We start from the raw sequence: 27,073 nt of genomic DNA, 5'->3' as shown, positions 1-27,073 counted from the left end.
AAGTTGTGTCTGATAAGCCCAAGCTCCCGATCCCTCCCACTCCCTCCCCCTCCCATCAGGAAGCCACAAGTCCCAGAGGAGAATTCTTTTAAATGTCTGGGCTAAACAGCTATGTTAGATGGGAAAAAAATTAACATTGGTCAAATAAACTATTATTGGTCCTTTGAACACATTTCCTTAAAATATAAAGAATTTCTTTTCCAAGTAGGGGGAGGAGGAAGATTTTATTTTATATTTTATTTTATTTTTTATTTTATTATTATTCTTATTTTTGGCCACACCCATGGCATGTGGTAGTTCCCAGGCCAGGGATCAAACCCAAGCCACAGCAGAGACCTGAGCAGCTGCAGGGACAATGCTGCCTTAACCTGCTGAGCTACAGTGAAACTCTGAAATATTTCATTTTATTTTATTGTTTAATAATTTTTGTTTTTTTCCATTACAGCTAGTTTACAGTGTTCTGTCAATTTCTCCTGTACAGCAAAGTGACCCAGTCACACATATACATAAATTCTTGTTCTCACATTATCCTCCATCATGTTCCATCATAAGTGACTAGATGTAGTTCCCTGTGCTTTACAGCAGGATCTCATGGCTTATCCACTCCACATGCAATAGTTTGCATCTATCAACCCCAGACTCCCAGTCCCTCCCCCTCCTTCCCCCTCCCCTGAAAGATTTTATTTTAGATGTTGAAATTTCTGTGCCTTGTTGTCTACACAGTCTCAGGTGTGTCTAGGAAAGGAAGGGAAAGAGTTGCACCTCTGTTGGGTCGTTTCTTTATAGTTCAAGTGTAACTACTTGAGGATAATGCAAGGTCGAGTGGACAGTGAGTTCTTATTGTACATTGTTGCGAACACACAGTGAGTTTTTCTCTACATTTTGAGAGCCATGTGTGTTTTAAAACACGCACACACCCAGCTCTTCCAAGAGCACGTTCTTCTGTCTTTGGCGAGGCTGAGCTTCCTCATGTTGACTTCCAAGTTTCACCACCCACCATCCTTGGCTGTGACAATGAAACACCAAAGCAGACGAGGCAAAGGAACAGAAGGATGCACTGGACCCGTGTCACATCCCCGTGAACTGTTTGGAAATGGTTTCACTGGGCAGAATTTGTCCAGCCTCGCCATTGACACGGTTCATATTTCCTGGAGTCGTGCGCGGTGGGGTTCACAGGGTAGACAGTTGAACTCTGTGGGAGATGTTCACACCTGGCTCAACTTCCTGCCTGAATGTATTTGACCAGGAATTTTCCAGAGTGGATTGCAGCAAGGGGAGTTACAAAGGAACGGCTGAGAAAATGCCCACGCCTTAAGGATCACTAAGCTTTCCTGAAATGTGTTGAATGATTCATGTCAAAGGCTAAGAGGATAAATTAGAAAAATGAGCCTGCAGCTGATAATGCTTTGGAGGATGGCTTCTAGCTTAGAGACACCCTTCTGCAATGTCAGATGGTCCTGGGGATTGCTGCTGACAAGTATGCATCTGAAAAATCTGTCTGCAGATACCTTATTTGGAATGTGACTGGTCATACGTATGCACAGCAGGAGTTAGGCAATATCCTTGAGTGTGAATCAGACCATGAGAGTTAAAATAAATGTGGTGTTAGAAGACAGAGATAGGGTCCCCCATATAATGAAATAAGAGGAAATTGTCTCATTGTTTTTGGCAATAAATAGTCCTCCACTTAAAATCAATTGGATTTATAAGAAAAATATGAGAGGTTTGAAGAACCTTCATAGAAGAACTCAAAACACGCTTCCATGATAGAATAACATCAAGGGAGACTCTGACAGAGATAGCTGAGCTCATAAATGGCAGTGAGCTTGCAACTGATGGAGGGGAGATAGTCTTGGAGGAAGATATGGAAATAAGAAACCCACAGGCAAGAGCTGGCCAGAAAAAAGAGTCAGAGAGCCAGGGTGTGGGAGAGCCACTGCTCAGGGCTTGTGAAGCCCTAGAGTCTAGGGAACACTTGACACAGGAAGAAGCAGTGAGAGATCTTACCACAAATGGTCTTATGGCAACGTGATGACATGCTGAGATGTTCCAGAACTGCTCTTGGGAACCTTGTACCACAGCTCCACACTTGACCCAGGAAGAAGCAGGGAGGGGCCGTATCGGGAATGGTGTTGTCATGGCAACGTGGTGATATGGGAAGATGCTGAAATGGACCAGAACTGCTCTTGAGACCCTTGTACCACAGCTCCACACTTGACCCAGGAAGAAGCAGGGAGGGGCCATATCGGGAATGGTATTGTCATGGCAACGTGGTGATGTGCAGAGATGCTGAAATGGACCAGAACTGCTCTTGAGACCCTTGTACCACAGCTCCACACTTGACCCAGGAAGAAGCAGGGAGGGGCCATATCAGGAATGGTGTTGTCATGGCAACGTGGTGACATGCGGAGATGGACCAAAACACTTGACCCAGGGAGAAGAAGCAAGGGATTCTATCACAAATGGTCTTGTCATAGCAGAGACATATGGAGATGCTCAGAGCTGGATCAAAACTGCTCTTGGGAACCTTGTACCACAGACCACGGCTCAAGGTCCATATAGAATGACATGTGTCAGAGATCTTCTTTTCTTACCCTCCCTGTCAGGCTTCATGCATCCTCTCCACGTGCCCGTCCACCATTTTGCAGGGTCCACATTTGGTTTTGCAGTTCCACTCCATACCACCTAAAACTATCCCCCCCCCCGACCCCACTCCTGTTTTCAACTCTAATTTTTTGCCATGTCTTTCTGCCCATGTTCTAGCCAACTGCTGCTCAGTTGTGCCCTGAATATTAAAGCCCTTGATATCTTCTTTGTCTTTGGAGATCTTCACAGCTTGTAAACACACTCCACAGGCAGGATACAAAATAAGTGACTATTGCTCTTTCAAGGGGTCACCCATGGTCACAAGACAGAAAAAAAACAAAAAACAAAAAACAAAAAACTGAGGAACTGTCAGAGCTTGGAGGACACAACTAAATACAAGGTGGAATCCTGCATTGCATCCTGGTCCATAAACAGAACACCAGCAGCAAACCTGGAGAAATTCTCATGAGATCCCTTGTTGAGTTAATAGCATCATATTAATGACAGTTTCCTGGTTTTGTCATAATACTTGAAGGACTGCTGATGTTAGAAAAACGGCTGTAGAAGTTCCTGCTGTGGAGCAATAGTATTCATCTCCGCAATGCCAGGATTCAGGTTTGATCCCTGGTCCCGCACAGTGGGTTAAAGGATCCAGCACTGCCTCAGCTGTGGTGTAGGTTGCAACTGCAGCTCGGATAGGACCCCAAGACCAGGAAATCCATATGTTACGGGGTGGCCAAAAAAGAAAAAAGAAAAGAGAAAGTGATATAGAGGGTATACAGGACTCTCATGTCTACTTTGGCAACTTTCAAGGAACTTAGAATTATGTCAACATTAAAAAGTTATAAATAAAGCTAAAATTAACAGGAAAAAAACCATTCTGCAACTCACTCTCTGGCATTTTAAAAGTAGGATGTGTATTCTTTTTCCTGTGTTTGGCTTTAAGTTTTAAAAAATGCTCTATGGCGTTCCTGTCGTGGTGCAGCAGAGATGAATCCGACTAGGAACCAAGAGGTTGCGGGTTCGATCCCTGGCCTTGCTCAGTGGGTTAAGGATCCAGCATTGCTGTGAGCTGTGGTGTAGGTCAAAGACATAGCTTGGATCTGGCTTTGCTGTGGCTGTGGTGTAGGCCAGCAGCTGTAGCTCCAATTGGACCCCTGGCCTGGGAACCTCCATAAGCCCCGGGTGCAGCCCTAAAAAAAAAAAAAAAAAAGAGGAAAAATATTTAAATTTATAAAATTTAAAAATTAAAAAAAAATGCTCTGTAAGCATTTATGTATAGTCCTTAGAGGATACTCAGATAGGTTGGGTTTTGTTTCATATTATTTGTATGGCACATGGAAGAGCTCTTAAAAAATTGAGACAAAATTCACATAATATAAAATGAACCATTTTGAAGGCTACAGGTCAGTGACATTTAAGACGTTTGCAATGTTGTGCAACCATCACCACGATCTGGGTCCAAAATAATTTCATTGCCCCTAAAGGCCGCCTTCCACCCATTAAGCAGTGACGCCTCATTTCTGCGTCCACCCCAACAGCCCTGGGCAACCAGGAATCTGCTTTCCTTCCCTATGGATTTAATGTGTAAATCTCACATAAATGGGATCAGACCACATGCATCCTTTGTTGATGGGCTTCTTTCACCGAGCATCATGTTTTCAAAAATCATGAACATTGTAGCCTCTGTCAGTGTTTCATTCCTTGTTGAGGCTGGATAATACTTCATCGTATGGAGAGACTGTGGTTTGCTTATTCATTCATCTGTTGATAGAGAGGTAGGTGTTTTCGCCCTTTGGCTCTTGTGAATAATGCTGCTATGAACATGCACATACATATTTTGCATGGAGCTGTGTTTTCGTCTCTCTGGGGTAGCTACTTAGGTGTGGCATTACCAGATCAATGGGAAATTCTGGGATCAATGGGAAATTTTGTTTTCTGAGCCCTACACTTTCCATGCACCACCTCCATGCTTTGGTCAAAATCCTGCTGTGGACTGACTTACTTTTCCTATAACTCTAGTCCATATGTATGTTCAACCAATATGCACGTGCTCAAACACATCTTTCTGGGCAGTGCTCTTCTGGCTGGTTTTAGAACTTTAGCTTCTTAGAACGACAATTGGATATGGTTGGGTCGATCTCCTTTTCTCGCAGTTCCATGCTTCCATGTTGTGCACGACTCAAACAGAGTCACATGCTGGAGATGTCTTCATTCACTCTTCATATTTATGCACATATGTGTTTTGAGTCACCACCTTTTAAAAATTTAAACAAAATAACCCATATGTGTTTTTCTTCCCTTCCCTGAGCTCTGTAGTATGGTAACCCGTGGGGCCATGGTCCTTTCTGAAGGGAATCTGCTTAGCCTCTGGTTCTTTCTCTGCCATGCCTTCCCTGCATCCTCACTGTGTTCCTTTTGCTTCGCTCTGTCCAGGTGAGAAATTCATCTTTTCGTTTTCTCCCATGTTTCCCTTTGGCTGCCTTTTAGTACCTCCCGTGGTGGCCTCACGTGACTGGCTTGAATTCTTCAGGTTAGACATCCTCATGTCCAACTCCGACCCCTGGAGATGGCACGTCCTGGTCCTAAACCTCTTCTGATGAGGACTGTCAGCATGACTAGACTAGGCATGTCCTTTGCCTCCTAAAATATAACACACAGCCCAGTCCTAACAGAGAACACACGTAAGGCTGCCCTTCTGACCACTGCTTGTAGTTGTGTTACTGACTTCGAAGTTGTCTGCACTCCTTAAGCCATAGAAACTAGTAAGAGGCCATACAGGAAAATTCAGGCAAGCCTTTATCATGGCCCCTGCTGCAGCATGAGGATGGGGAGAAAAATAAGCAACAAGTTCCCTTGCTTGCTTGTTCCCTGAGGGCTGGAGCAAGCTGGTTTCTTGCATGGGGTGAGCATAGAGGCGTGTCCAGGGGTGGGGCCAGAGGGGTGGCTTTGGTGGTCTGCCCACCCCTTTGGTGGTGTCCCATGGAGGGGGCATGCACTGTACCTGCTTTTGCTCCAGATGCTTGGCTTTTGCTCTCGGCTCTTGAGAAGTGGCCTTTGGGTTTTTTCATTGTTTTGTATCTTCTTGCCCATAATTTGCCCCAACTGGGCATACAGACAGTTATTTTTGGTCCCTTATAGTTTCTTTGTATCCTTTGCTCAAGGAAATGTTTGTCCTGGTGTGAGCATTGCACCGCTGCAGCAGAAGGTCCCTGGTCCTGGGTCCCAGGTCCTAGTTTGTCTCAGTTGGGTCAAATCTTTAACCACATCTAAGATTGGCCTTGTCCTTCTTATGGACTAAACCTTTTTCTAATGCCAGATGGAGATAGCTCAGTATTGGATGCTTTCTTTCCCTCTCTTGTGACTGTCCTGTTGCATGCTATTATCTTAACGAGCCATGGTATCTTTGGAGCCAAAGCATGATGGTTTCTCTTTCTATGGTTCCTTATTAGGAAAAAGAGTAGGTTTTCCTAAGGCTTGCTGAGTAAAAGTGCCAAAATTGGAGCTCCCTGGTGGTTCAGCAGGTTGAGGACCCAGCATTGTCACTATTGTGGCTCTGGTCATTGCTGTGGTGTGGGTTTGATCCATGGCCCAGGAACTTCCATGTGCCATGAGTACAACCAAAAAAAAAAAAAGTTGCAAAATTAAATTAGAAGTGTCACCTCTGTCTTCTCCTATTAGAGCTCCAAATTAAATTCTTCTCACAATAATATGAGGCACACACCCACCTCCAGGGGTTTCATATGACTAGACCTGTTTACCTTGGCTTCCTCTCAGCCAGTGAGCAGAGTCCTTGCTGTTGCAGGATTCTTGTACAGGGAGACAGGACCCCGAGGCTTTTTGCCAGGAAGCAGCATTTATTCATGCAGGCACTGGCTCCACGGATTCGCATCCAGAGGCTAAGCCCCGAACACAGGGGGGTGCTGTCTTGTATACTCTCCATTATTTTTTTCTTTGTGGTCCCTTTGGCCCCCTTATAAGGTAACATACATTCTGTAAATTCTGGTTGGATGGTCTATGCTACAAAGTTGCACCTTGGTACGAATTATGTCATACTGCTGCAAAGTTGCCCATGGATACACATCATGTCATCCTGCCACAAAGTTGCACCTGCCCACACAGATGCTGACTGTGCAAGCTGCCTTCTCTTTCTTCTGGGAGGGCCCCTGCCACATTGCCACCTGACCTTTAGCTGGGCACCTGCTGTTTTCACACATGCTTTTTGTATCACAATACACAGCCTCTGGAGTTCCTCTTGTGGCTCAGCGGTAACAAACCTGACATAGTAACCATGAGGATGCAGGTGCGATCCCTGGCCTTGCTCAGTAGGTTAAGGATCCAGCATTGCTGTGAGCTATGGTATACATCACAGACTCGATCTGGAGCCAGCATTTTGCTGTGACTGTGGTGGAGGCCAGCAGCTGCAGCTCTGATTCAACATCTAGCCTGGGAACTTCCATATGTCAGATGTGTGTTCCTAAAAAGCAGAAAGAAAGAAAGAGAGAAAGAGAGAGAGAGGGAGGGAGGGAGGGTGGGAAGAAGGAAGGAAGGAAGGAAGAAAGGAAGGAAGGAAGGAAGGAAGGAGGGAAGGAAGGAAGGGAAAAAAAGGAAGAGAAAAAAGAAAGAGAAAGAAAGAGAGGGTGGGGAGGAAGAAAAGAAAGAAAATACACAGTCTCCTCCTCTTCCTGTGAGCTCCCTCCTTCCTCGGAATCTTCCTTAGATCGTCGCCAACACTGCCTGGCTGGGGAGAGTCTGAAAAGAAATAAAGTCAGATGGCTGTAGGGTGTAACTCCACCCTCTGGAGTCCAACCTGCATGGGAGGTCAGACCCTTTGCACTTGGATGTCAACCCTGCAGGACCCCAACCACTGCCCAAATGTTACCTGGCAGGTACCAGATCCTCATTAAACCTTGAGAGAAAGTTTCACCCACATATCCATTGGCTCCATGCTTCCTCCCTCACCTTCCTTTCACAGCATCTCCCCCAGCTTACCCAAACATCAGCTTTCTTCTCGTGCCACTGCTCTGTGCTCTCACTCTCACCTCCACGCTTTGCCCCAGTCGCTTGTCTGGGTGGGTGGGACTTCTCTCCACGCCTCTCAAGCCTCAGAGCCTGAGGTCCTCATTTCTGCAGGGCAGTTTCACAGAGCACCCAAAGCGGGAAGCCGTGTTCTCCTCTCTCCTCACGGTGCCTCCTGTTCATGTTCATCTATAGCCAATATTAGTTCAAGTACGTCTACATAGTTGTCTATGCTTACAGGTAAATATATTAGCAACATAAATATACTATAGGTAAATATGTTAGTAACATAGATAAATGCATTATTCAGCTTTTCATGCATTTATATAAAGATGATAACACTGGACAATTTCTTTTTTCTTTTTATGGCTGCACCTGCAGCGTATAGAAGCTTCCAGGCTGGGGGTCGGATCAGAGCTGCAGCTGCTGGCCTATACCACAGCCACAGCAATGCCAGATCCAAGCCACATCTGTAACCTACGCTGCAGCTTGTGGCAACACTGGATCCTTAACCCACTGACTAAGGCCGGGGATGGAACCCGCATCGTCACAGACACGGTGTCAGGTTCTTATCCTGCTGAGCCACAGCAGGAACTCCTGGACAATTTCTTTGACTTGCTTTTTTTAAAAAAATTCAATGTATGGTTGGTAACTTTATCCCGGAGTTAAGTAAGTTTTTCCTGGAAGTCAACTTACCTCCTGATAAATTTATCCAGGCAGGGTCTGTAGTTGAAATGTATGGGTAATCACCACTCAGTTGGATGAATTCTTTCCATCTCAGGAGGAACTGCTAAGGTCTTCTGCTGTGACCACAACTGAGCTGCTACAGGCAGATTCTTCAATGTGTGGCCAAGGGCCCTTTTAAAAGATGGCTCTAGGTGTTCCCTGGGGACCTAGTAGTTATGGATCTGGCATGGTCACATCTGTGGCTCGGGTTCAATCCCTGGCCAAGGAACTTGCACATACCATGGGCACGGCCCCCCAAAGAGATAGTTCTACCAGGATATACTTCTCATGAATACACAGAGTATTCATTTCCATGCTTGGGTTGGGTTCTACTGTGAACTTCTTTCTCGAAACCTAATCCTCGCTGCCCGAAACTCTGAGTACCTTGAAAGTTGCCTCTAGGTTGGTCATGGGGCATCTGTAACCATTTTCCAAATTGCATCCTACCCCCAGACTTCCACATGTCCCCGTTTGTGCTTACGTGGGCAGTTTTCATTTAAGGGTATATTCTTCATGTTCATGCAACGCCAGCAGCCATATTTCGTTCCTTTTACGATGCTATGGGATTTAACTGAGAAGCACAAGTGATGTGAGCGGGGTTTTTCGCATGAGCATCAAAACTGGTCCCCGCAGGATGGTCTTACCCGACTGACATCCATCAAGCAGATCGTGAGGTGTTGCCACCGGCATACTGAAGTTCATCCTTCCTCGTTCGACTCTTGAAAAAAAAAGTTAAATAAATAAAAGTAATCAACCGCGGCGCAAGTGAAGCGACCAAACAAACCTAAATATAGGGACTTCTGGTCAGAATGTGCGAGGTGGGGCGGGGCGGGGTGGGGGGAACAGTGACTAAGCAGCAGCGGGCAGCTCTCTAACAACGTAGCCCTTGTTCCTGGATTCACGCCTTTGAATCCCCAATTTGGATTTAATTAAAAATCGAGCCTAAATCCTCCCCTCAGAGGAGGATTTGCATTAGAGAGTCTGATAGCATCTTCATGTTTCCTACATACATGCTAGTTTTTTGTTTTTTTTTTTTTTTCTTTCCAAAATCCAGTTCATGGGGGCAGGGTTGCCTTTGAATATTTAGAGCTTCTCAAGTTCCCCCTAATGACTCATTATGATAGAAAACCGTAAGGCAAGAACCTATTTCATCGAGACATGGGAGAGGGGCTTAATGAGCCCAGGAAGAAGAATGAGCTGTTTGACTCTGAGAATTTGAGATGGCGAAAGGGCTCTATTGCGGGAGGAAAACGTAAGATTTTTCACAAAAATCCTTAATAGAAGCAGGCAGGTGAATATGTTCATACATCATGTACGCAGCCTAGATAGATTTAAGGCCTCTCCTTTTTTTTTTCCCTTATAAATCTCTAATTAATCACAGGCTTCAGAATAATTGAGTCTACACACCTGAGTGCTTCAGGACCTCTATCATGGAGAAGCACATTTGGGTTTTGCGTGCTTCCTGCCTCTCGCGGATCCCAGGCAAACAGTGGATGGTCTCCGAAGTTGTCTGGGATCCAGACCTGCAATCCATCAGCCGTGTGCCATCCTCTGCAGAAAATTCTGTGTCTATGGCACTGACCTTAGAAAAACAGGGAGAGGGGTTCTGCATGGTACGAAAATGTTTATCTTTCCCCACACGGTTGCTTCTAGCTATAAGGATAGCCTTCAGCATCGCTGAGACAAGAAATCAGTGAATCCACTTGGATGTTGACGTGAATGTTTGTTGCAACTCTTGGGGTTCGTTGATACAGTGTCAGACAAAGAAGTGCTTTTGTAAAAAAATGTGTGCAAACAGAGGGAACAAGCAGAAACATCTCCCGATACTGGCAGAGACCGAAATGAAGAGTATAGACATCAGAGAGGTCTGTCAGTGGCTGTTGTGGTGGTTGTGCTGTTCTGTAGACCCGGCTAGAGGTATGGCAGGAGCTGTGGTAGGTAGGAAAATGCCTCTGGCAAACGGCAAAACCCAGCTGGTGATGAAGTGACATTTTAGCATCTACTGAGTTCTCATAGTGTTACAGTCTTATTTCTTTCCAACAGAAGAAAAAAAAATTGTTAGGCAGGCAGACAGGATAGTCTTACTCCCACTGTTTGGTTGCCAAAGAAACGAGACATGAGGCAGACTGGTCATTTGTCCCCAGTTTCTAGGGTCAGTCAAGGCCAAGGCCATGACTTAGAATCCTGGAGGTCAAAGTCATTACAGACGACAGTCTGCTCCGTTCTCATTTGGTCTCCATTATACAGAGCAGGGACGCTTACTAAAAATCACCTTAGGTGATGGGAGTCTTGAGTGAACAAATTTAATCTCCAGGAAGCAGGGCTTTCCCATATGCAGCAAACAATCCCTTCATGGCATCTGGAGGGTGGAGGAAGACAAAGCAAAACCAAGAGTGATCCAAAAAGAACAACAACAACAAAAAAAAATCAAGATAGAAACTCAAAGCACCAACAATCCCAGGCAAGATAAAGAAGCAATGCTGAATGGCTGTTTTCATTGTATATGGCCAGAGTGTGGAGTTCCCATAGTGGCTCACCAGAAACAAACCTGACTTGTAACCATGAGGACACAGGTTCCATCCCTGGCCTCGCTCAGTGGGTTAAGGATGCAGCATGGCCATCAGCTGTTGTGTAGGTCACAGATGCAGCTTGGATCCTGTGTTGGCTGTGGCTGTGGTGTAGGCCAGCAGCTGTAGGTCCGATTCGACCCCTCGCCTGGGAAAAAAAAAAAAAAAGAAAATGTCCAAAGTCATCTCTTTATCAAGACATCTTCTCGTTGAATAGTCATTAGGTTAGACTCAAAATTATGTGACCTAAATCCAGTTGGAAAAAACGGAGTCCAATAGAGCAGCGGTGAAGTGGATGAAAAGAATGGCTTTTAATCAGCTTTGTATTTAAAGGAGAGGTCAATTATCAATCAAGCCTAAATTTCTTGGCCTTATAAGATAACAATACCTAATGGCACTTGAAATCTATTAACTTCTGCATTAATGAAAGGATTTAGAGGATTCTATTAATGTTTGTTGAGACTTGTCGGGGGAATCCTGTGTTTTAGTGCCTCTTGGAGGGAAAACGAATGAGCTGAGTTAAAAGGGCTCCTGGAGTTCCCGTGGTGGCTCAGCGGTAAGGAATCTGACTAGGATCCATGAGGATGTGGGTTTGATCCCTGGCCTTGCTCAGTGGGTTAAGGATGTGGAGTTGCTGTCCGCTGTGGTGTAGGTTGCAGATGCGGCTCAGATTCTGCATTGCTGTGGCTGTGGTGTCGACTGGCAGCTGCTGTTCTCATTCACCCCCTAGCCTGGGAACCTCTATATGCCACGGGTGCAACCCTAAAAAGCAAAAAAAAAAAAAAAAAAAGAAAAAGAAGAAGAAGGAGGGGGGCACTCCTAACTGCCCCAGATTCAGGGCTGTTCATGAGATTTCCTTGCTTGGAGAGTGTGGGTACACCATAGAGAAGAAATAAGAAACAGAGCCGCCAAACATAAACTATCCCTAAGAATCTCTGCAGGACATCTGCAAATGTGGGTCTTCAGAGGAAAGAGGCAGGTCCATGTGAAGCAAGGCCAGCCCACAATTATGGAATTGATAAAGAGGACCAAGAGTCACAAATCAGGACCTTCGAGGGAACGGAGACAGTGTGACACTGGGCTGTGCGCACGCAGAAAGCGCGGGAACGGCAGGTAGCTTCAGAAAAGGGGGTTCCCGGCCACTTGCGTGCCCATTCCGTGTAGTGCCACAGCCAAGGTAACCTTGCGAGTTCCAGTGCCAAGTTATTGGAACAAGAAGGCTTATCTAAAAGCATAATAGGAGTTCCCATTGTGACTCAGCAGTAACGAACCTGACTAGGATCCATGAGGATGCGAGTTTGATCCGTGGCCTCGCTCCGGTGGTGCTGTGAGCTGTGGTGTAGGTTGCAGATGTGGTTCGGATCTGGCGTGGCTGTGACTGTGGTGTAGGTCGGCAGCTGTAGGTCCGATTCGACCCCTCGTCTGGGAACTTCCATATGCTGCAGGTGCAGCCATGAAAATACAAAAAAAAAAAGAAAAAAGAAAAGCATAATAGAAGTTTCCTGCTGCCAGATAAAATGTCACGGGGGTAAAAGCAATGATTTAAGCCCACTGGGTTACGCAATGAGGGTGTGATCCAGAATTCAGAGCTTACGAACTAGGAAGGGTCCTGATACATAATTCTGTGTGCATGTCTGTGGTTACTTTCTGCCTGACCCTAGCCGTGACTCGGTGACAAGAGGAAAGATCTTGAACCCATCTGGAGATATTCTCAGCTTTTCAAGGAGCCTTGAGAAGTAGCCTCTTTTGGTGGTTCTCCATCCATGATCCTGGGATTGTAACCAAGCAGAGCCCTGTGGGGCTCCTGGGCATACAAGCCTTCCCGTGTCCCCTGTTTCTTATTCTTAGGACATGGGCCTCACTCAGCCTCCATGACCTTCCCTGAGTTCCTAGGGAAAGGTTCAGACAGCGGCTGATCAGGGAAGGGAGGGGAGGCAGAGACCAGGGAGGAACAATCTAGAAACAACTGTACAGCCTTGGGGCAGGATCCTGGTTCCCTGTCAAGGGATACACATTGTCGACTTAAAAAAATTCACAGCCTGAAAGTTGAAAGTTAAGTTTTATTTGGAGCAAAGGGAGGACTTCAGCCTGGAAGACCGCATCTCAGGTGGCCCTGAGAAACTGCTCTGGAGAGGCAAGGGGGGAGCTAGGAGATACAAGAGTGTTTGCTACAAGGGGCACGGAGCAGGAACAACAGAGCATCTCACTGAAATCATTCCTTTGGGTGCACCTTCACTCTCATGGCCAGGATCCTGAGTTTTCACAGCCTGCAGGACTCACCTTGGAGCGGACCGCATTCAGAGATAACTGTGACATTCTCTTTGTTTCATCCTTAACTACAACTCCGAAATACCACCCAAAGAGGGAAAACGGGGGATATCAGGATATGATCAAGGGGAGAGGGAGGTGCATGCAGCATACACACGTTTTACAAAGGTTTGTGGCTGGTCTCCTGAAGCTCGCAAGGAGCAGGCATCACCATGAAGGATTTTTAGTGATTTTTCTAGATAGGAGGTGATGCAAGAATTGGGCTCATAAAATCTTCTCCTAAAAATATCTGACTATCTGTTCTTCCCGTTTTCCCAGAGCACAGAGCACCTCACTTGTCATGTTCATCCTGAACTCTGCTCAGGGGATGCTGTGGGTCAGCCGCTGCCGTAGCTCGTGATTTAATCCAGGGAGAGGCTGAGGGCAAGCACCAAACTTCAGTTCACCACGTAAGGACATAGGCATCGTATACAACGAAGAGAAAAGTGATATTCCTTATGCTTCTCTTAGAAATGAGGACTTTAAACGTGAATAGTATGGAGCCCTTCCTTGTGCTTCTCCCTTGTTGAAGTGGACTCTAAACCCATCACCTAGAAGCACCTGCAGCACAATGGCCTGTGGGTTGAAGATGATGGGCACATGATGTTTCTCAAGAACTTTCCTGGTTTGTTCTCATCTCTGGTCCATATGCCCTTTTCTCAAGGGCTGTTATTCTCGGCGATAACCCAGAACACCACCACCCAGATCAGGCTGAGGTCAACTGCCACCAGCTTCCATGACAAAGATTCCCCCAAAGAAAGGAGAAGGTGTGTTTGCCCCAGTCCTGATCCTTATCTGAAACCCTGTTTTTCTCCTTTTTAGACTGTAAAACTCCCTGCAGTTCTTCCCCCATGGAGGGCACAGTCTTTAAGGCAGGAGCCTGCTGTGGCCTCCTTTTGCCCAGCAAAGTCATAAAACCTATTTTTTTTCTCCTTCACCCCTGACTCTGTCTCCACATTTCTGTGCAGCATGGGGTGGACAGAGGCTGAGTTTTGGCGGCAGAATCAGCATTCTATGGGAACTGGTGAGAACTGCAAACCCTAGGGCCCTGCTCCCCACCTGCAGGAGCAGAATCTGTGCAGGTGGGGCTGTCCAGAAGGAAGGCAGTGCCTACGAAAGAAACTCGAAACTCGCCAGCGGCTCTGGTGGTCTCGCTCCCAGCCTCGGGGTGGGGCCCCAGGCTTCTGGTTTTCCCAGGGCATGAACTCCGGCCACCTGATCCATCAGATTTCCCTCTCTGCCTCTCTGAAGAGTCACGCCCTCAGGATCAAGACGTCTGTAATGAGTTTGTTGTTACTGCTTGGCTCTTCCTGTAGATTTTGTTTAATAATCGGGGCGCATCAGCGCCATTCTCTGGGCACGCCTGCTGACACGTATTGTCACCAGAACTATTGGCAGAAGGCAGTGGAGGCTATGATAAGATTGTTTCCCTCGTGACAGCCTGGAAATGAAATTGCCAGGAAAATTGCCTTCAGGTTAAAAAAAAAAAAATAAGTGATGAATAGCAATTGGATGAGTTAAAAACCTTCATCTTTTCCCAGTGAACTTTTTTTTTTAATGAAAGGAATAACAACAATCATGAGGCGTTCCCGTTGTGGCGCAGCGGAAATGAATCAGACTAGGATCCATGAGGATGTGCGTTTGATCCCTGGCCTCGCTCTGTAGAGCGGGGAATCCCACATTGCTATGGCTGTGGTGTAGGCTGGCAGCTGCAGCTCCAGTTGGACCCCTAGCCTGGAAACTTCCATAGGCCAAGGATTCGCCCCCCCCCCCAAGAAAGAAAAAGATAATGAGTTCTCACTGTGGCACAGGGGGTTAAGGATCCAACTGCAGCGGCTCAGGATCCTGTGGAGGTGCAGGTTCCATCTCTGGCCCTGCTCATGGGTCAAAGGATCCAGCATTTCAGCCGTGGCTCAGATTCACCCCCGGGCCTGGCAACTTCCCTATGCCAAGGGCGCAGCAGAAAAAAAAAAAAATTAAAGAGAAAGAAGAACAATCACGACAGTGTTCAATGATTTATATGCAGGTGCAAAGAAATGGCACCTTCTCAGGAAGGAAGAAGACACTGCCTCATGAAACTCCTTCTCTGCCACCAGGAACTGGAGGGTTTTTGATGACATCATCCCTTTTTAAGTACCCAAGTACTAGGACAGATACTAAATCACCGAAGGGAATAGTGATAAACTTGATTACCGCAAACGATTCATCTGGAATAAATGGCTTGTTCGCTAGAAAAAGCTTGAGTTACCAGTCTTAACGCAGTAAGAAAGGGGAAACCTTCTTAATCCGATTCACAATGTGAATTACAAGGCAGTGAAGAAATATACCCTCCAACTTGCATGAGGGCAAGTTCTATGGAAATTTCAAGTTACCCGTTATTCCCACATTCTGTAATCTCCGTGAGTGTAGTTCTAAAGAGTACGTTTCCTCAATGATTCTATCAGGTGGCTATAACATGTTTTTTTGTTTTTGTTTTGCTTTTTAGGGTCACACCTGCGGCATATGGAAGTTCCCAGGCTGAAGGTTGAATCAGAGCTACAGCTGACAGCCTACACCACCACAACACAGGATCTGAGCTGCATGTGCAACCTACACCACAGCTCATGGCAATGCCAGATCATGGCAATGCCATGATCACAGCTCATGGCAACACAGCTCATGGCACCATAGCTCATGGCAACACTGAACCCACTGAGTGAGGCCAGGGATCAAACCCACATCCTCAGGGATACTAGTCAGGCTCCTTACCACTGAGCCACAAGGGGAACTCCAACATGGATATTTAAAAAATACACTGAAGTTTTTTTTTGTTTTGTTTTGTTTTTTTTGGCCAAACCCATTGCATGTGGAAGTTCCCAGGCCAGGGCTGGGAATAGCACCCACACCACAGCAGTGACCTGAGCTGTGGCAGTGACAATGCCAGATCCTTAACCAGCTAGGCCACTTGGGAACTCCATTAAATTTTTAAATTTTTAAATGCAAAGAAGAAGAAATACAGAATAATGAAACTCCAACTTCCATCAAGCATACATAGGCAACAATAAAGATAAAAAATTATGAGTTCCCGCCATGGTGCACATACATGGGGACTCCAACTGCTCAGGTTGCTATGGAGGTGTGGGTTCGATTCCCAGCCTGATGCAGGGGCTTGAGGATCTGGGGTTGCTGTAGCGGCCAGATAGGGAGCAGCTATGGTTCAGATTTAATCTCTGGCCCCAGAACTTCCATATGCCGCAGGTGCAGCCATAAAAAAATTTTTTTTTCATTAAAAATAAAGCATTAGCAATCTTAATGCATGGGTCAGAAAATACAGTTTCCAAGTGGAGTTTATTCCAGCGAGGTGAGGGTGTTCAATATTAGGTGATCTATTAGAATATCACATTAATATTGGAAGAGGAAAACAATGCAATCACAGAAATGCATACAGGAGGAAAGTGAATGAACACAAAACCACGGCAAAGAGGGAAAATTACTTTTCGTGCAGGGAGCTTCCAGAATACAACATATTTTACAGTTTATATTTATATTTACATATTATATATTGTATTTATATAAATATAAATATATTTATATATTGTATTTATATAATATAAGTATTACATTTATATATTGTATTTACAGTAGTGTGGCAGAGGGTATTCAAGGATAATGAAATTCTCCATGGAGAACAAAACACAAGTGTCTCCTTCCTTGACCTGAAGCACATTCCCCAAAAAGGCTCCAAATTCTCCTTCAGCAACACGTTATGGGCCAGACTAATCTCCACCTAAAAAGCGACAGAGGAGTTGCTGTCATGGCGCAGCAGAAATGAATCTGATTAGCATCCATGTGGACACAGGTTTGATCCTTGGCCCTGCTCAGTGGGTTAAGGATCCAGGGTTGCCGTGAACTGTGGTGTAGGCTGCAGATGCAGCTCAGATCCCATGTGGCTGTGGCTGGCATAGGCCAACAGCCATAACTCTGACTCGACCCCGAGCCTGGGAACCTCCATATGCCTTGGGTGTGGCCCTAAAAAGACCAAAAAAAAAAAAAAAAAAAAAAAAAAAAGCCATACAGTGCTTGTTCCTGTGTCTCCATAGAGTGTTGGTTCCCAGGAGTTCCTGGAAAAATCTTCTTTGCCCATCTTTTGCAGGTTGAGAAAGGTCTAGGGAAGACAACGAAGTCAGCTCTGGACTGTGTTAGGGAAAGCAACCTGTATACAAAAATATCTAAGCAATGTCGTGTGAACTGTATGAGACATGCCTCTGACTTTGCAACAGAAATCTTTTGAAACATATATATATATATATATATATATATATATATATATATGTTGCAATATATATATTTCATTAGAGTATAGCTGATGTTATGCCAATTTCTGCTGTCCAGCAAAGTGACTCACTCATACACACATGCATACATTCTTTTTTCTTATGTTCTCTTCCATCATGTTCTATCCCAAGGGACTGGACAGAGTTCCCTGTGCTGGACAGGAGGACCTCATTGCTTACCCACTCCAAATACAATAGTTTGCTTCTATGAACCCCAAACTCCCCGTCCATCCCACTCCCTCCCCGTCGGCCTTAGCAACCGCAAGTCTGTTCTCCATGTCTGTGAGTCTGTTTCTGTTCTGTAGATAGGTTCATTTGCACCACGTTGTATTTTTAATTTTTTTAATGATTTTTATTTTTTTCCCGTTATAGCTGGTGTACTGTGTTCTGTCCATTTTCTACTCTACAGCCAGGGGACCCAATCACACATACATATATACATTCTTCTTCCTCACATTAGCCTCCATCATGCGCCATCATAAGGGACTAGACATCATTCCCAGTGCTATACCGCAGGATCTCATTACTTATCCTTTCCAAAGGCAATAATTTGCATCTGTGAACCCCAAATTCCCAGTCCACCCCACTCCCTCCCCCTCCCCCTTGGCAACCACCAGTCTGTTCTCAAAGTCCATGAGTTTCTTTTCTGTGGAAAGGTTCATTTGAGCCATATATTAGATTCCAGTATCAGTGATATCATATGGTATTTGTCTCCCTCTTTCTGACTTACTTCACTTAGGATGAGAATCTCTAGGTCCATCCATGTTGCTGAAAACAGCATGATTTTGTTCTTTTTTACATTTGTGCCATGGTTTAGATTCCACATAGAAGTGATATCATATGGTATTTGTCTTCCTCTTTCTGACTTACTTCACTTAGGATGAGAATCTCTAGGTCCATCCATGTTGCTACAAATGGCATGATTTCATTCTTTGTTGTGGCTGAGCAGTATTTTATCATGCGTATTTACCGCGTCTTCTTTATCCGTTCATCTGACAATGGACATTTCCATTGCTTCCATGTCTTGGCTCATGTGAAGAGTGCTGCAGTGAACATTGGGGTCATTGCAGTAAGATTCTGCATGAATGTAAAGAAGTTTAAGCATGATGGTGTGTACTGGGTGTGATGTCCTTTTGACTTGGCAACAGAAATCTATTGCACTACATATTGTATTAGACTATAGTTGGTTTGCAGTGTTGTGCCAATTGCTGCTATACAGCAAAGGGACCCAAGCATACCTATATACATTCCCTTTTGTATGTTATCTTCCCTCGTGATCTATCCCAAGAGACTTGTATATCTTGCTCTGGGGAGTCTATTTCAGTGAAAGAAGAGCAAAATTCTGAGGGTGTTGCTTGCGTACGGCGTAGAGGAGCTTTTTCCTAAGTGTTCTGTGGATGCCAAAACTCCTTCATGATATTAGGAAGTGTTTTACACACACTCACATATGCAACACACACAAGCAAACCAGGGCTTTGAGGACAGATGTGTTTGTGCAGTGCTGGGTTAAAAACTTAAAACTGGCGTTCACTGTGTCTCAGCAGGTTAAGGACCCGACGTTGTCTCTGTGAGAATGCAGTTTCAATCCCTGGCCTCACTCAATGGGTTAAGGATCTGGGGCATTGCCACAAGCTGCAGTGTAGGTCACAGACGTGGCTCTGACCCAGCCTTGCCATAGCTGTGGTGTAGACCTGCAGCTGCAGCTGCAGTGGGAACCCTAGCCCAGGGACGTCCATATGCTGCAGCTGTGTCCATAAAAAGAAAAAAAAATTTTTTTAAGTTAAAACTGTCCTCTTCACCCAGAGATGCTGAGTCTTGGATCTGCTCATGCTCCATGTGAAGGTCTCCATGGCAGAACTTCCAGGATGAGTGTTTTCCATACTTTGTTCATCTGTAGAACATGAGTCCTCAAAACATACCTTGGGAGACACTCTTCTACACACGTGGTGGGTCCAGCTTCATAGGTCTGTTATTCAAGTTCTAACCCATCGTAAACAGAACACAACACACAGAGCCCAGCGAAAATTACTGAATGTACCTCCAGATAAGCCAAATAAGTTGAGGGCTGTGAGAAAATAATACCAAAGCAGACATTCCTTCTGAATTATAAGCAGTCGAAGAAACTGAAGGGGTCGTGATAGACCTACAAAGATTCACGTCATTGTAGCCAGTGGCTCAAGAAATGTGATGAAGCCATATATGGAATACACCAGGCTTTCATGCTTTTCTTTTTTATTCCTTCTAACTCTAAAAAAAAAATGACTTCAGGAAAAGATAGAAGTAGAAACATAGGAAATTGTTCTTTGCCAAAAATACAGCTGTGACACTTATAAAGGCAATTGGATCTGCAGCCCCATGGACAGTTGTTTGTGAAACAACAAAGAATAAAAAAGATAAGACACCAACAGGACCATCCCAGGTCTTGGCAGTTCAAGCCTAATTGATTTGACTAATCCCAGATGATGACATTATTTAAAAAACAAGTGTATCAGAGACACCATTCCATAAAAAGAAAATCAATTGTAATAGATGTAAAAATAGATATTGTACTCGTTTTCCATCTTATAGGAACATTTAGAAAAGAAGGAACAACTGGAGTTCCTGTTGTGGCTCAGTGGCTAGCAAACCTGACTCACATCCATGAGAACACAAGTTCAATCCCTGGCCTTGCTCAGTGGGTTAAGGATCTAGTATTGGCGTGAGCTGTGGTGTGGGTCTCAGATACGGCTTGGATCCCGAGTTGCTGTGGCTGTGGTGTTGACCAGCAGCTTCAGCTCCAGTTGGGCCCTGATTGGATCCATATGCCTTGGGTGCAGCCGTAAAAAAAAACGAAAGACCAAAAAAAAAAAAAAAAAAAAAAAAAAAGAGAAAAGAAAAGAAGTAAAAATTACCTAACACTAGAATACTGCTATGGGCAAGCAACACAAATCATAAAAGGGAGAGTTCCCACTGTGGTGTAGTGGGTTAAGGATCCAGTGTTCTCACAGCTGTGGCTTAGGTCACAGCTGCAGCTCTTAGGTAATAGCTGAAGCTCACATCCGATCCCTGGCCTGGGAACTTACATATGCCACAGACGGGGCCAAAAAAAAAAAAAAGTGGGGGAAGGCAAATGGCTGTTAGCCTGTTAGCATGAAAAACAACTTCTTGCATTATAGTAGTAAAAACGAAAAACACTTTACGTAACAAGCTGGCATCTCAAATACTCTTAGTAGTATTGGAAACATTTTATAATGCTCCTGGAAAGCCACACGGGCACTGGTATTGCGTCTTTACAGCATTTATAACTTTTGACCAAGGAATTTCCATTTTAGGAATAGTTCCTAAAGGAACTGTTAGAGATGCAGCACGAGATGTGTGTGCATGCCTAATCACATTCGTATTATTATCCCTAAATTGAGAAGCGAAATGTAGACTGATGAAAGAGCATAATCCTACTTGGATGTATGTAGTGTAGCCACAGAAGGACACCGTGCTTATGATTATGTGAAAAAAGCAGGATATAAAAACATGTATGCGGTATGATCACCACTCTGTTAAAAATATATAGAGAGATTTCAGGTGAGCATAGCAATATGAGTTTGGACATCCCAGATCCATGAACCCACTCAGATTCTCCCTCCTTAAGTGACTAAAGATCAAATTTGAACAAGTTGCCTCGCTCAGTGGGCATTATCGATATACCAGAACTTATGCAAAGAGATAGGGGAGCCGTTTGACAATTTCTCATCATTTCACACACGCACGATTCAAGAGGAAGCATATGTATACATGAGAAATGAAAACCCTGGAGAAGCAAATTGAAATCAAAGGCTAGAGGATGGAGACAAAAAAAATGAGAGAAGAAAATACACAGCCATGGAGACAGGGAACAGAGGACTTGTGCTAAAGAAAAGCAAGTTGTTGAAATGAAAAACAGTCGTGAGGAAGTAACACCTAACCCAGGAAGTAAAAAATGTAAGACAACAACAAACAGAAAGGTGAGAAAATGTGCATTTCATTATTAATAAGTCTACAAATAAATGCTGGAGAGGGTGTGGAGAAAAGGGAACCCTCCTACACACTGTTCGTGGGATGAAAATTGGTGCAACCACTATGGAAAACATGAGGAAGCTACCTCCGAAAACTGAATATAGAACTACCAGATGATCCAGCAGTCCCACGCCTGGGCATCTATCCAGACACAACTACAATTCCAAAAGATACATGCAGCCCTATGTTGACAGCAGCACTATTCACAAGAGCAAAGACATGGAAACAACGTAAGTGTCCATCAGCAGGTGAATGGATTAAGGAGATGTGGTACATAGATACAGTGGAATATTACTCAGCCATAAAAAAGAATAAAATAGTGCCATTTTCCGCAACATGGATGTAACTAGAGACTCTCATACTAAGTGAAGTAAGCCAGAAAGAGAAAGACAAACACCATATGATATCACTTCTAGGTGGAATCTAAAATAGGGCCCAAATGAACCTCTCTGCAAAACAGAAACAGACTCATAAGACATGGAGAACAGACTGGTGGTTGCCAAGGGGGAGGGGGAGGGAGTGGGATGGATGGGGAATCTGGGATTCGTAGTTGCAAACTATGCCATTGAGAATGGAGAAGCCATGAGGTCCTGCTGTCCAGCAGAGGGAACTCTGTCCAGTCTCTTGGGATAGACTAGGATGGAAGACAATATGAGAAAAATAATATATCTATGTATGACTGGGTCACTTTGTTGTACAGCAGAAAGGGACACAACATGGTAAATCAATTATACGCTAATAAAAATTAGATAAAATAAAAATTTTTAAAGTGAGTGAAGATAGATCCCTGACTCAGAATTCCACCTGAGGGCCAAGGAGAACCTGCCAAACACAAGCCATAGAAGCACAGGAAAGAGAAGAAAGCTTCATCAAAGAGGTTAACTTTGGACTCCGGGTCAAGGGGACCCACGTACGGCCAAACAGAATCCTGCAGACGCCTCTCACAGCGCGTAGAGCGTAGCCTGGGCTGGTGACCCCAGACCTCAGAACAAAGCAGGAACATCTCCTGGAATCTGGAGGGAGCAGCCAGCTCAGGACAGAGGGTTCCCCACAGGCAGAGGATCTCTCAGGAGACACACCAGCCCAAGTGAAGAGGAAGCCTATGCTGTCTACGCTGTCCAGAAAAGACTGCACTGGGAGATAGAATGCCAACAACCAAGAAAGGAACTCAAAAAGGACCTTGGGAGTTCCTGTCAGGGATCAGCAGTAATGAACCCAACTAGCATCCATGAGGACACAGGTTTGATCCCCAGCCTCACTGAGTGGGTTAAGGATCTGGCATGACTGTGAGCTGTCGTGTAGGTCACAGGCATGGCTCAGATCTGGCATTGCTGTGGCCGGGACATAGGCCAACCGCTGCAGCTCTACTTCAACACTGAGCCTGCGATCCACCAGATGCCGTGGGTACAGCCCTAAAAAGCAAAAATGTAAAATAAAATATGGCACAAAGGAACCTATCTACAGAACAGAAACAGACTCATAGACATAGACAACAGACTTGTGGCTGCCAAGGGGGAGAGGGAGGGAGTAGGATGGATGAGGAATTTGGGGTTCGTACATGCAAACTATGACATTGAGAATGGATAAGCAATGAGGTCCTGCTGTGCAGCACAGGGAACTGTGTCCAGTCTCTTGGGATAGACCAGGATGGAAGACAACCTAAGAACGGGAATATTTATATATATATATATGACTGGGTCACTTTGCTGTACAACAGAAATTGACAAAACGTTGTAAGTCAACCATATTTTAATTAAAAAAATTTTTTTAAAAGAAAGGCAATGTCTCCAGTCACTGAGAGAAGGGAGGAAAAGATAGATCAACACTTCACACCAAACAGTAAAGTGGTCCAGGGAGGATACAAATCTGATTTAGGAAGTAGCAAAAGAAATCTAAGAAAATATAGGAGTTCCCACTGGGGCACAGTGGGTTAAGAATCCAGTAGCCGTATGCTCGGGTCACTGCAGAGGCATGGGTTTTATCCCTGGCCCATTGCAATGGGTCAACGGATTGGGTGTTACCTCAGCTGTGGTGAAGGTCGCAGCTGCAGCTCGGATTCAAAGCCTAGCCTGGAGACTTCCATGTGCCACAGGTGGGGCTCTGAAAAAATAAAAATAGAGAAAAGAATTATAAGAAAATACAAAGGAAAGTTTATCTTGATCTGTGTTAGAGAAAGCTTTTACACTAAGAGGGAACGTGAAAGTGAATTTGAAAGGCTTTTGAGTATAAAGCTGAATAAATAAAAAGCATACAGATGATCACAACATTTATCCAAGGCAGAAGGTTAAACTCCTTAACGTATCAGTTGCTCCTGTAAGTCAATAAAGAGCAGCAACCAAAATGCTCAAATAGAAAAAGATTAAATATGTAAAGCCTGTTCAGAAAGGAAACAACGTAAAATAAATACATAAAGACTAAATACTTAACTTCCTTGGAACTCAGAGGTAGACAAACTAAAATTAGAATTTTAAATAATTTTTGCCATAAAATTTTGAAAAATTTGAAATATGTAGTGGTCCACATTTGTGAATAGGTCCTTCCCAGATGCTTACTTTTAAAATATAATATCCAAGATTTGTACCTCATGACTTTTATCAGGATTTGTAATAACATAGTTAGTTACATATTGGATTTAACAGGAGGGTTTTTGTATTGTTTTTTGTTTGTCTTTTTTTAATATATACAATTAGTAACACTTGCTCTCCATTGAGTTATTGGTTTTATTTTCCATGTTGTGCCCTACATCCTTGTAACTTATGTATTTTATACATAGCAAGTTATCTCTCAGTTTGCCACCTACTTCTATAATGCCCCTCCCCACCTCTTCCACTGATAACCTCTAGTTTCTTCTCTCTGTCTGTGAGTCTGCTTCTTTTTTGTCATATTCACTCGTTGGCTATAGATTTGAGGTTGCACATGTGCATAATATCATACAGTATTTTTCTTTCTCTGTCTGACTTGTTTCACTTAGCATAATACCCACTGGCTCCATCCATGTTGCTACAAAAGGCATTATTTTATTCTTTTTTATGGCTGAGTAATATTCCATTGCTTGTATATACCACATCTTCTTTATCCATTCCTCTGTTGATGGACCCTTAGGTTGCTTCCATGTCTTGGCAGTTCATATTGGGTTTGTTCTTTACCCCAAGTTCCTCTCACCAAAACATCAGCATCGGGAAGAGGGGATTCATATTTTTTCTACTAGATGTTCTTGACAACCAGGAGGACTCAGTCAGTGTCAATCCACAGGATGGGTGAGTGTTGCTAAATTCACTCCCCCTGCTCGAGGTTGTGCACACGCACCCCTTCCTGGATGGCACTGTGAAAATCCACGGCCCCCTTCATAAAATGCAAATCCTCACTGAATTAGCAATTCCAGCCCCCCTCATTTATATCTCAAAGAAAAACAGTCTTATGCCCACTCGGATTGAACGGAATCCACCCCACCAGTTCATTACCTCACTTTCCAGGGAAAATGTCTCCGAATGAAAAGAAATGATAGGAAGAGAATGAGTCTTGACACAGCGGGAAGGAGGAAAACATGCAGGATGACCCTGAAGACTGGGGCGGGGGGGGAGGTGCAAACACACGGGCACCAGCAGCAAAAGTGAGCAGGACGAAACCCTAACCTAGAAGGAAGCGGCCAGGAGAGACCTTCCTGAGACCACGCTGGCCCTCGCACATAGAAGGAACAGGGCAAAAACTAGAAAATAGGGCAAAAGGCTGTCTACAGAGCCCCTGGCCCAGCCCTGCAGCCCTTCCTCCCTAGCCTCTTGGAGCAGCAAGCTGCCGTGCAAGTCCCCAGGCAAAAGCCCTAAAACCAAATCTTCAGTGAAGAGAGAATGCTGCATGTGATGGGCAGGGCCAGAGACGGGTGGGGGGCTCCGGATCAGCCTCTCCGGGGTCCGTCCTTCCTCACCTTGTTATTGGGGAGGCTTCAGCCAGTCTGCCGACACCCACCCCCAGACCCACAGAGGAACAGCCAGCCTGTGGGTGAACGTATTGATGGATACACCTGCCACGTGGTTGTCTCCACCTGCCAGGGCTCTTGGTCTCCTCGCACAGGTGGCAGACCTCAAGAATTTACCTCCAGGCTAACATCAGAGGTGAATCAGAGGAAGGAGAAAGAGGAACTGGAGGAGCAGATAAGGGAGAAGATGTTGGATTAAGAATTTTAAGAGCAAGAGGAAAGATGTGCAGAGAGAGAGAAGGGAGAGGAGGGAGGGGGAGAAGGAGGGGAGATGGGGAAGGAGGAAGAGGAGGAGGGAGAGGAGGAGAAGGAAGAAGAGGACAAGGAAGAGAGGAAGGAAGAGGGGGACTGGGGAGGAGGAAGAAAAGAAGGAGGAAGCGGAGGAGGCAGAGGGACGGAGATGGATCTGAAATTGAGACCTCAGTGTTGGGACCAGAATGCCTCTTCTGGTCCCCACTCCACGGAGAGAAGCCATTTGATGCTTCGTACATCAAATTCAAAGATATGCCCAGGCTGCCAACCATTCTCCCAACTTCCAGCTCCACATTTGGGGGAATCACTGGATCTTTTCATGGGATTCAGACTTCTGCCTGGACCACAAGTGTTTTCTCTTGGCCTGACCGATAGAGTCTATGCACTATGGATCTGTCCAGACCCTCATCTGTGAGAGGCCCTGACCACCGAGAGACCCATACAGCATACAGACAACAGGGAGGAGAGTCCTAGTGAGCAAACCACGATGTCAGTTCTGCAGAGTCTGATGTGGAAATTAATCCTGAGGGCCGAGAAGTCCAGTCTAAAGATTGGGATGCATGGAGTTGCCATCACGGCTCAGCAGTTCACGAGCCCGACTAGGATCCATGAGGACGTGGGTTCCATCCCTGGACTCACTCAGTGGGTTAAGGATCTGGCTTTGCCGTGAGCTGGGGTGCAGGTCATAGACACGGCTCAGATCCTGGGTTGCTGTGGCGGTGGCACACAGCTACAGCTCCAATTCGACCCCTAGCCTGGGAACCTCCCTGTGCTGTGGATGCAGCCCTAAAAAGACAAAAATAAAGAAAGACCAGGACGCAGGTATGGAGAACATGCAACGCCATCCTTGTACGTTTGGGGAGAGAAGTGTAGAGGGTAGGAAATCTTATATACATATATTAAATCTTAAATATATATTATATTTTGTTTTGCCTCACCCATGGCATGCAGAAGTTCCCAGGCCAGGGACTGGATCGAGCCCACGCCGTAGCAGTGACGTGAGCCACTGCAGTAACAACACTGGATCCTTAGCCTGCTGCACCACCAGGGAACTCTGGTGTTTTATATTTTAAAAGAGAAGTAGCATCTGAGAAGAAAAGGAAAGGCGGAGGGAAGGTGGTTTTTATTGTTTTATTTTACCCAAGTATATTGATTTAGAGGGAAGAGGCTTTCACTGGGCGGTGGGGCAGGGGCGGGGGACAAGACCCCCACCCACTGCATCGGTACCTCCTGGTACTTCTTAGTGATCTCCTTTCTCAGGCTCCATCCCAGACACACTGGTGCAGCAGCCTCAGCAAAGG

General features: G+C 45.1%; 1 protein-coding gene across 24 annotated transcripts in view; it reads left to right on the top strand.

The window, feature by feature from the left end:
- The window catches only part of LOC100521877 (pseudouridine-5'-phosphatase), a 631,841-nt gene that overhangs the window by 443,193 nt on the left and 161,575 nt on the right, over window positions 1-27,073 (top strand). For 11 of the 24 annotated variants that reach the window (XR_014835015.1, XR_014835019.1, XR_014835029.1 and 8 more), the window contains one exon: window positions 13,485-14,990. The exons of the other annotated variants lie outside the window; for them this stretch is intronic. The gene's annotated coding sequence lies outside the window, so the exon portion shown is untranslated. Of the gene's footprint in view, window positions 1-13,484; window positions 14,991-27,073 lie in introns of those variants that run through there. 24 annotated transcript variants of the gene reach the window in all.

Source organism: Sus scrofa, chromosome X, assembly GCF_054392235.1.
Source record: "Sus scrofa isolate SSC_HxYL_T2T_F1_AM1 chromosome X, Sscrofa_HxYL_maternal_Yorkshire_Landrace_v2.0, whole genome shotgun sequence".
NCBI lineage: Eukaryota > Metazoa > Chordata > Mammalia > Artiodactyla > Suidae > Sus > Sus scrofa.
The sequence above is the reverse complement of the archived record's forward strand: the minus strand, read 5'-3'. Positions and strand labels throughout refer to the sequence as shown.